Source organism: Heterocephalus glaber, unplaced genomic scaffold (assembly GCF_053883595.1).
Source record: "Heterocephalus glaber isolate CG9 unplaced genomic scaffold, H.glaber_assembly_v1.0 deba00001497, whole genome shotgun sequence".
NCBI lineage: Eukaryota > Metazoa > Chordata > Mammalia > Rodentia > Bathyergidae > Heterocephalus > Heterocephalus glaber.
The window spans coordinates 26,107,059-26,117,376 of record NW_028258320.1 but is presented as its reverse complement, the minus strand read 5'-3'; the positions used below and the strand labels follow the sequence as shown (position 1 = coordinate 26,117,376).

Below are 10,318 nucleotides of genomic sequence, written 5' to 3'. Positions count from 1 at the left end.
GACACGGACACTGGGTCGGTGAGGGCAGGAGGACGTGAAGGCTACAGTCACCGGACACGGGAGACATGGATGCTTTTTCTTCGGTTAAAAGGGCGCCAAGGTTGCAACAGGGGCGCTGCAGCGCCTCCTCACGGATCTGAGCCCACGGCAGTAGCTCTATCTGGGTGGGCGGATTTGTCCCAGGCTTTTGGAGTAGGCACTGCTGCTCCTGAGCGCCCACTCGAGAGCTCAGCACCTGGCACCTCCCCTTTCCACCCTCACTCTCCTGCCAGGCCGCTCTTGGGCAGTGACAAACATGGAGACAGAAAAGTTTACCTCAGACACCAGAGGGAGCACGGGATTAAGATGGGAGCACGGGATTAAGATGGCTGCCCAGGCTTTCCGTTCTTGCTACCCTTAAATCTTATGGCTCATAGCAATATGGACTATTTATTGCAAGTAATACTCCCTACTTCAATCCTCCTCGATAGTTGAGATATACTGGATAAGAATTTGCACATAGTGGAGAAACAGACACAAGCAGTTAGATTTAGGACCCAAGTCAAGTTTTGTAATGCTCATAATCATTTGCTATAACCTTGAGTCAGGCAAAGAATCATTTGTGGTATCTCAGCTTTCTTCTGACTCAGACCTACCAGTCACTCTTCCTAGATCTTTATACTCAGGGACCATGATCCGCTCGGATCAGAGGATCCTCCAGTCCATTGTACATGCTTTCCTGCTGAATCCTCCAATCAAGTAGTTATGGAGTGAGAAAACCAATCCTTTACTTACAACAGAGTCATTCTGAATAAGACCAATGTAATAGGCTCGACCACCCAGGCAAGAGCACTTTATGCACCTTTCCTGTAGGACATTATAAATCTGTTCATGAAAAAGACTTTCATTTGCCTGGCAAGCGCAAGGACCCGAGTTTGATCCCAGGTACCAAAAAAAAAAAAGAAAAAGACTTTCATGCTGACAAAAAAGGATTTTATTTCTCAAATAAATACATTTTAGAGGCAGACAGTCCAGGCTGTCTGATCCTGCTGCAATCACCAGGAACATTCCTTTTATGAAGTTGTTCTGCTATTATCAATACAGGACTTCTACCTCCATGGCCTCCAAGTACCAGCCACTAAATACAGAGCAAGCATCAAGAAAGAGGAAAGGAGTGAAGGCTGGCAGGATCTCTTCTCTTAAAGAGCAATTTCTGGGACTATCTCAGTACTTGTGTACATAACCTGTTTACCAAATCTTGGTCACACAGTTGGCTATAACTAACTTCGAGGAAGGCTGATGCAATCTTTATACTGGAAATTGTGCTGGCTGACACCTGGGAGCTCACTCACCAAGTAGAAAGAAAGGATAGTTGTTGAAGAATAATGGGATTTTTCAAGCAAGGGAGAGAAAATTTTCTCAGGAATAAATAGAAAGATAGGTCTGGAAAGATTCCTAAAGGAAGTAACATCTAATGTAAGTCTCTGAGGAAGAACAGAAGTGTATTGAATGTAGAATCAGGGAAGCTTTAGATTATACAGAAAGTGTTTGCTTTCAAAATCTTGCTAGCCTGAGTAAAAAAATGAAGTCAGTCACCAAAGCTCTGTTTTATAGTGACTGTGGTTTAAAAGAAATATTGCACAATGTTCTCAATATCTGAGCTGTTTTGCCTAATCACATGCATCTAGCTGCTGAGGACTGAATTATCACATCATGCACACAGAAGTGAAGCATAATTAGCAAACATATCTATTGAAATTATTGTCCATGTACATTAAATAGGATAATCACTTGTTAAATTCGAGAAGAGATTTAGAAAGTTAATTAATCCTGGATTTTGATTATGACAAGTAACAAGTGTGAAACAATCATCTCTAAGACCATTTACACACATGCTCATTTACTAATAGGCATCATAATAGCATAACATCTTGCTTAAAACAAAGAAACAATTAGTTCTGAAACAGAAAAGCACACAATGCAAGAGAATACAGCACAGACATAGTAATAACAGCACATATTTATTGAATACTTACCATATGTCAGGCATGCTTTTAAACACTTGGCACATATTAACTTACTTAATCTTCACAACAATACTATGAGCTGAGTTTCTATTACTCCATTTTCATAGATGAGAAACTCAGTCTCACAGAGGTTGAGTAATTTGCACAAAATTTCATGGCTAAAATGTAGGCAAACGCAAGCGTAAATTCTACTTGACCGTAAAAGGAAACAGGGTATGGGATGGATCCCAGCTCCAGGACTAACTTCAACAAAACTCCTGGGAAAGTTATTTCATCCCTCGGTCTCAGTTTTCTACAGTTACCATGATCGAATAAGGAGTTGCATGGAGGAGATTTAGCCTGGCACCTGCCACAAGGTAGATACTCAAGAGTTAAGAGGTTTATCAGGACTGAGTCATTAGTTGTAAATATTAGCAATAGTTGTTACTTAACGGTACACACCAAAAGGCAGACCAAAAAGCTATTTCCGACAAGGCATTAAATTCTCTTTGCACAGAGGAAAATCTCTCTTCCTTCCACCCATTTGCCCCAGTCCCCTGAGGTCTGTCTCTGCTAGTTCTTGAGTCTAAGCTGCTTTTTACAGCCATCTGCTACAGTGTTGGGTAACAACAAACAGTATCTCTTAAAAATGTTTACAAATGCTTCTTACATTAGTGCTGTATATTTTTTCATTAAACTGTGGCATCACCATTGAAAAATTATTTTAATCATTGCAAACTGAATTACACAAGGAGAAAGCATAAAGAGATAGTATTTAAAAGGCTGAATGTACATTAATTGCTTCAGCTAATGAAAGAAACATGACTTAGCCAGTGCACACAACATGAATCCTAAGATGCACGGACAATTGACTACGGTAATAAAACAAGTATTAGTGTGTTAAATCTGAAATCCTCATTATGCTCCATGCAGCAAAACTGACTGTGTACCTGCTGTTCAGTGTGCATTTCTGCCTCTCGACACCAAGAGCTAATTATAGAACCAGGCGTTGAGTGAAAGCATGTGACCTACGTTTGGGAATCTTCAAAACCCTGCAAAATTATGTTTGGTAACTCTTTGTTTTTAGGTTGATAAAAGTATGTGTTAGTCAAAATGATTTCAGAATATCTTGATGTTCCATAGGCAATTTTAATTAAAATATGAATTATTTACTTATACACACAGTTTATTTCACTTACATTGGGATCTTGCTTTATGTCCCTTGGCTCTAAAAACTAGTAAATTATTAACTCAAGGATAATTTATATCACAGTGCTCAAGATGCTACTCATTGATTTCTTTGTCCTTTCATGAACGCTCAGGTAAAAATGATAAAATCATGGCATTTAAGAGATAAAATGAGAAGTGAATGTTTTATTTTCACTGTTCATCCAGAATCACATAATGCAGAAGTTATAGTAATTTAAAAACAGACTGCATTAACCTACAACCTTCTGTTCATGAACTAAAAATATCACTCTATTAGGAAACTCAGTAAAACTTGATACATTGTAAGTCCCACCTCCCATTTTGGGGAAACCTCGAGGGCACTGGTAACACTAAAGGGATATGGAATTATCTTTAAGAGTGGCTTATTCCAAAAATAACTGTTTTTTTAGATATGTCTTTCTTTTCTGGAACAATTAGATATGGAAATCAAATTTTTGGGTTTTTTGTAGGTTTTATACTCTATGTTGTATGTAATTATTTTCTCAGGAAGACATTGGTTATGTTCAAATGTATTTCTTTTGATACATTCCCAGACAGATATATAAACTGACATTTTTGGCATCAACCAATCTAAAGTTTTGGATGAACACAAGAGTCTTTCAGAGTTTTTTTTTTTTTTTTGAGATAGTCAAAGTTCTGATGAATTAGCAATATTTTAAAAACTCAGTGCTGATCAGTGCCTCTGAATAAAAGTAGCTTCTTTCTTATTTCAACTAGTTTATATATTGTCTTTTTGTCAATTTTATATTTCCAATTTCTTTATCAGATTATTTGAAAGGTGCTGCTTGGAAGCTAAGTCAGCAAAGGCTATAATTCAGTATGCAATGTGTAAATTGAGCAGAAATTCCAGGATCTGAGCAAGTGACAGTTTGGGAAGGTTGACACCAAGTGTTGTGTGTGGAAAAGAAGGAATCAGGAGGGAAATGTCTTTATTTTACTCACTCTATGATTCTGAATATCAATGTATATCAGAACTACCCAAATAACCTTTTGAATGTTTGATTTGCAGGTACAGTTCCACAAAAATTCCTTTCATTTCAAGTGAGCCCTAGAGATTTGCATTACTTATACACACAACAAAGGACTTTTAGGCAGATGACTTTAAAATAATACAGAAACTCAAAAAATGTATTCTTATGTAAAAACTAAACTGTTTTTATTCATTTAGTTATTAATGAATATTTAGTGAATTCTTAGACCTGAACCTGGTTTCAGCCTGGTGAGGGAAATAAAAAATAGACAACTTAAGTTTAGCAAGATAAATATTATGAGGGTTTAAGAATAGGGTGTTATGAGAAATAACTATAAAGGTTGTGTAACCCATTCTGATGTATCATCAGGACTGGAAGAGATAATATTTGAGGTAAAATCTGACATGGAAAGAAAAACTAGGAGTCAGGAAGTGTTGGTGTGTGTGTGTGTGTGTGTGTGTACACACAAAGATGTAAAGAGGTTGTGAGTCCTGAGGATGAGGCAAGAGAAGGTGGGAGAAATGTGGAGAAGGGGCCAGAAAGTTAAAAAACTTGTGAGACACATTTTCAGATCTCAGGGAGCTTACAGTATAATTAGGCGGATAAATCATGGCAAAATATTTTGATAATAGATGAAGACAAATGACTTCCTGGGAAGACTTTTGATGAATTACGAAATGAATAATGCAGGTTCACCATGCTAAAGGATTTCTCTGGAGAAAGTACCTCATCTCTTCCAGTAATAAAATTCTATGATCCTTATTTCATTTTGTAGTGGGAAGAGAGGGCTTCATGGAAGAGGTAGGGATTCCACTGAAAAATATATAGACTTTTGTAACATTTTGTTTTGCTATAATTTTAAGATTCCAGAGAAATTACAAGATTAGTATAATAAATTATCTTATACTTTATCCAGACTCACTTATTGTTTATATCTTGCCACATTTGCCTTTGTGTTCCCTTTACACACAAACGTGCACACACATGCATTTTGGGGGGAACCATTTGAGAGTAAGTTGGAGACGTTATGCTCTTTACTCTTAAATACTTTACCAAGACAAAGAACACATTCTTAAAACTCACAGTAAATTAATGAACAGTAGGCTCACATTGTGTTTTCACTATTTCTGCCTTGAATAGTGATTCCTAGTACCAAAACATGGCTGTATTCATTACCACTGAGTATGATTGTCTCTAGATTAATTCCATGGACAATCTAAGATAAACATATCTCTATATATATTTATCTCTGTATTTTAAAAATCATGGGTTTATGCTGTAAATGGTGGATTCTAGTCTTTCCTGCTTCTATACTTGTAAATTCCAGTGTCCACAGTGAGGAACTTAGCTCTGAATGAATACATTTTTAAAAGCAGAAAGAAATAGAGTTTTCCTGACTTTGAAGAATCTGTGAGACACCAGGTTGAGACAGGTCTGAACCTGAGTTATTTCTACCAAAGGAAAAACTGCCTTTAACTTATTTCAATTTATAGAGCAGTATAAATGCTAAGAAGCTTGCAGTTCTAGGATCCATGTGGGATTAGGGATTTTTTTATTCACATATACGCCTTCCATTTTCTTCACAAAGCAATGCTCAACTTTGCCTTCATTTTGGTAGAGAGTAGGCATCTCCCCCCCAGATGACTCTTTGCCCTCAATATTGAGATATTTGAGATTAACCTCTTATTGAACTGTTTGTTGTATCAGATTTCTGTACCAGAAACCACGTCTTGACAATAAATCCTATAAAACTCAAAATCCTATAAATCCTAAAAAAACCTTTCTCAATACATTTTGATGAAGAGTTCATCTTTCAGGTTACATAGTAAAAAAAAAATCTCTTTAAAACACAATTGTTGAGCCTTTGTTTGGGAATCAAGAAAATTTCATTTTATGACTTGTCTCCTTTTATAATCTTTCTAATCATGGACAGACATTGTTAGTCATTGTTGAGCAAAATACTTCCTTTTTTGTGATCAGTTGAAGATGACTTGAGACCATAAGCCAGGTGCTGGAATATTGGGCAAGTGTGATTTATTTTTCAGCTTGTGGTGAGAGAAAGATCATTTGAAAGCTTTTTACTAAGACATGTAGGGAGCACAAAATATTTCCAAGTTAGGCCAATGGTTATTTGCTTCTTATTATTGGAGAAGGTACAGCAAGTACTAGAAGAACAAATTCTCTCTGCCTCAGGGCAGGGATGTTAATTGGAAAGAAAATCTCCCCTCTTTCAAGAAAAAAGTAATTGTAGGAGATAATACTTCAACTGAAACTTTGGCCCAAGTACATAGGCTGTTCTTAAAAAGTTAAAAAACTTGGAAGAATTTAACCTGATCTCATGAAAGGTGTCAAGAGGGGAGGTAGGCCTGAAAAATATATCTGAAACAGTGAAGTAAAATTCATGCTAGGTCTAAAGATTTTTCTTCTTAACTGGAAATACAAGGCAGGTTGTCACAGGGCTGGCTCCTAAGACAAATACTTTAGCAAAGCATATTTCTGGGATAGGTTTTGCTTTATATGTGAATTAAGTTCTTGAGCAAGACTCAGACTAATCAATAAGTCAGGCATTGCTGTATGTTTCTTATTCCTGTTCTCCTATGATCTTCTCCACTACTCCCCAAAGCATCCACTAACAAAGGACTCTTGTACCATAACTATTTTATTACACAAGAGGTAAAATAATGCAGATGAAGCATGGTGTGTATTCCATTGAAAATACTCATTTTTTCATAGCAAATTATTATTATTTTGCAGTTATGAATGTAGCTTCACAAAACTGGATTTCGGAAATGCCACAGTATTTCCTCTAGATAAAATGAAATCCAGCCTCAAGTCTCTTTCCTATTTGTTGGCAGGAAATTTACTTTCAGTCATTATTATATGACTCCATCCCAGTCCTTGGGACCTAACAGAAAAAAAGACTGACTGTCTAACTGCATGTAGTCTTTTGGTATTAGGGTACTCTGGTACCTCTGTCCTGCTTGGCCCTGGAGCCTTGGCTACACACCCAGAGCCAAAGGCTCTGCCCTGAGGCTCTGTACAACCTCCATAATGCTGAGGGCAGGCTCAGGCCCAGTTTCTGAGGAACTCTCAGGATCTGTCCTTGTCTTAGGCATTCCCCTTCTCCTGCTGTTTCTTTTTTCTCCTTTCTCTATCCGTATGTCGCTTTGCCATGTCTCTCTCCTTTCACTCTATGGTAAGGTTGCCAGATTTGGCAGGGGAAGCCTAGGAAACTCAGCTATAATATTTAAATTTTAGATTAACAGTTAATAATATTTCAGTATAAATATGTTCCATGAAATGCTTGGGGCATCCTTAAACTAAAACTGTTATTTATATAAAATTCATATTTAACTGGACATTTATCTGGCATCATTACCCTAAAGATTCTTCCTTTTGAAGACCCAGAAATAGAAGTTGTAGGTAGGAATGAAGCTTTCTGATACTACACTTGATCTTAGCCAAAGGGCCAAGAAGCGATGAATGAAGCTTTCTGAAAAAAAAATTCTTTGGAATGGAGAGGATACCTTGCATAGACTTACAAAGATATAGGGAAAGAAACCCAGTGTGAACAAAGCACAAAATGATATCCTGTTGTCATCATTATGATCATCATCCTCATCATGGGCCTTGGTGAGCTGCACAGCTTGAGTCAATACCCTGGAAAAGGTCATTTTAATGGATCCTTTCCAGAATACAGTTTTAATTAAGATAAAGGAGAAGGAGAAACTAGGAGACATAGGACATCTGCAAGCTGAGACAATGGTGAAGCAAGGAGAAGAGGTACAGAGAGGGATTTTGCGCCCCACATCATGGGTGGCTTCACTTGGGCACTATGGTCAGCAAAGCCTGGTAGAATTAACCCTGACCTGACTCCATTCAAGTCCCAGCACCATTGCTCCAACAGTTGTGAGCCCTTGGACAGGTCAATTGACTTGTCTCTGCTGCTTGAATCTCTCATGAGATTCGAACCCAGCTGCACACCTGCATGTTTCTCACATGCCTCAAAGTTAACACATGCTTCTTTGAACTCATCTGCTGACTCTCCAGCTCTGCCCTTTCTGTGGTCTCTATTTAAATGAAAAGAGCCCACCAGCTGTCCAAGGGTCAAGGCAGATACCTGTAAGTCAACATAGACCTGACTTTGACATCTTCCCTCACCCAGGCTCATCTGGCAGGCTGAGGACATGTTTCTCACCTCCTCCACTACTGCCAAAGATGAAGGCCATCTCACATAGAACTCCACTGTACAAAGTCACCAGGGCTTTTCTGTATGTGCCTATTTGGAGGTAAAATGGAGTCAAATGCCTTCCTGTATTTTCACATGAGTTTGTGATAATCTGCTCTATTTCTTCCTTATTTTGGAGTGACTTGAAGGAGTCTCTATCAAAATACCTTAACAAACAGAAAATCTTTTAGCTCTATTTTTCTCCATGGATACTTTACCAGGAGATGTTGAGTAAAACTAGAATGGCAGGATATCAGTCTAGTGGACATTTACATCCTGGGAAATTTCTTGTGTTTTTCTTAAAAATACATGTTAAAATATACTACAATGGCATTCTCTTTAATGATATTCTAATGAACAAAAATTATTGATATCAGAGCCTAACAGAACAAGGTAAGAAGGCATTTGAAAAGAATTAACCAGTCTTCCCTACTCTCAAAATAGCCTCCTCTTCTCTAGAAACATAGAGGAAAAAAGACCAAATAGGGGAATGGATGAAGAAACACAATACTACTTTATGGTTCTTGCTTTGAAAGATTGGAAAATTGTTATCTCATACTCTTTCTAGTGTGTCACAGTAAGGCACATAGCAAAAAGGAACAAAATGGGTCATTATGTATGTTTGAAAAATGGTTAAATTGTTGGGAAAAGGAAAAAAATTCATTTTAATAATCTCAGAGAAATATAACCTAAGTAAAATAATTTCAGGGTGGTTCTGGATCATTCTAGCCCAGTCAAGGGAAAGATTCAAAATGACCTGTAACAGCAAGGTCAATTAGTTAAAAAAAGTTATTCTAAAACAGAATGCAGGCAACAAACAATGTGTGTGCACACAGACACAGACACACACACACACACACACACACCACATCATCTTTATATTTATATATTTGTATATATAAAGTGCTATGTAATTAAAATAATACATGTATTATTGGCACTTAAGATGAAAATTTTTGACATTCTCCCAGCAAAATAGATTCTGAATTGTTTGGATTTTCAGCCAGCTGTGCTAGGCACCTAATAACTGTTGCATCATTTGAAGATAATTGAATTTAGATAGCAGGTGCTTTGTATTTTTTGAGCTCCACGAAAGTCCACTGTGTGTATATTTGTGCCTATGTGTGCATATGATCCATTCCATATTGGTTTATAACCATTCTGCTGCAAGCCTTTCAGCCATTTGGCTAGGGGAATGATCTGGGTTTGATAAATGCCATTCTAGTTCTGAATCACATGCAGAGCTGAATGAGTGTGCTTGATGAAGATGTACCTTAGGAACTGTTTATTGAATTCTTGCTAAGTGTCTTCTTCATAATAATCCTGTTGGTTTGAAATTCTACTCATTTTAGAGATGAGAAATAAGGTGAAGTGGTTTTCTCAGTATTGCATTTGACCTCCAAGTGACTAAGCTGGAATTCAATTCCAGAGTACCAAACATGAAAACCTACAGTCTTTCCAAGATGCCAATAATTTAAATGGTTAGAAACATGGACCCTGAAGTGAGAATGAGTCTGAGTCCTGCTTCTGTTGCTCTCTGGCTATCTAAATCATACAATGTGTATACAGTGCTTACCCCACCCATCTCTATCAGTCATTGTTATTGTTTTACTACTTCACCAGGAGAGTCAAGGCTTTGCTCTCTCATGGCACATGGGATACCAGCTCACCACAGATTGGCCCACAGGATGGTTGATTCATGATGAACAGAGCTGCTTGACTTCTCCTTTCTACTTGTTTGTCAGTGAGAGGAGGTCCAGGGTATGGAAGTGTATCAAACTGAACCAGGATTTTGCCAAATGCCTTTTTAGGCTCCAGAGAACTGGCAAGCCTGTGTTTACCTTCCAGATTATTTAGGAAAATCTGTGAACTCCAGGATGGTAGGATGGCTTTTCACTTAAAAT

The 10,318-nt window shown here is 37.6% G+C and overlaps 1 pseudogene; it reads right to left on the bottom strand.

Moving 5' to 3' along the window:
- Window positions 1-7,568: 7,568 nt before the first annotated feature.
- Window positions 7,569-7,667, bottom strand: LOC147825606 (U2 spliceosomal RNA; annotated as a pseudogene).
- Window positions 7,668-10,318: the final 2,651 nt, after the last annotated feature.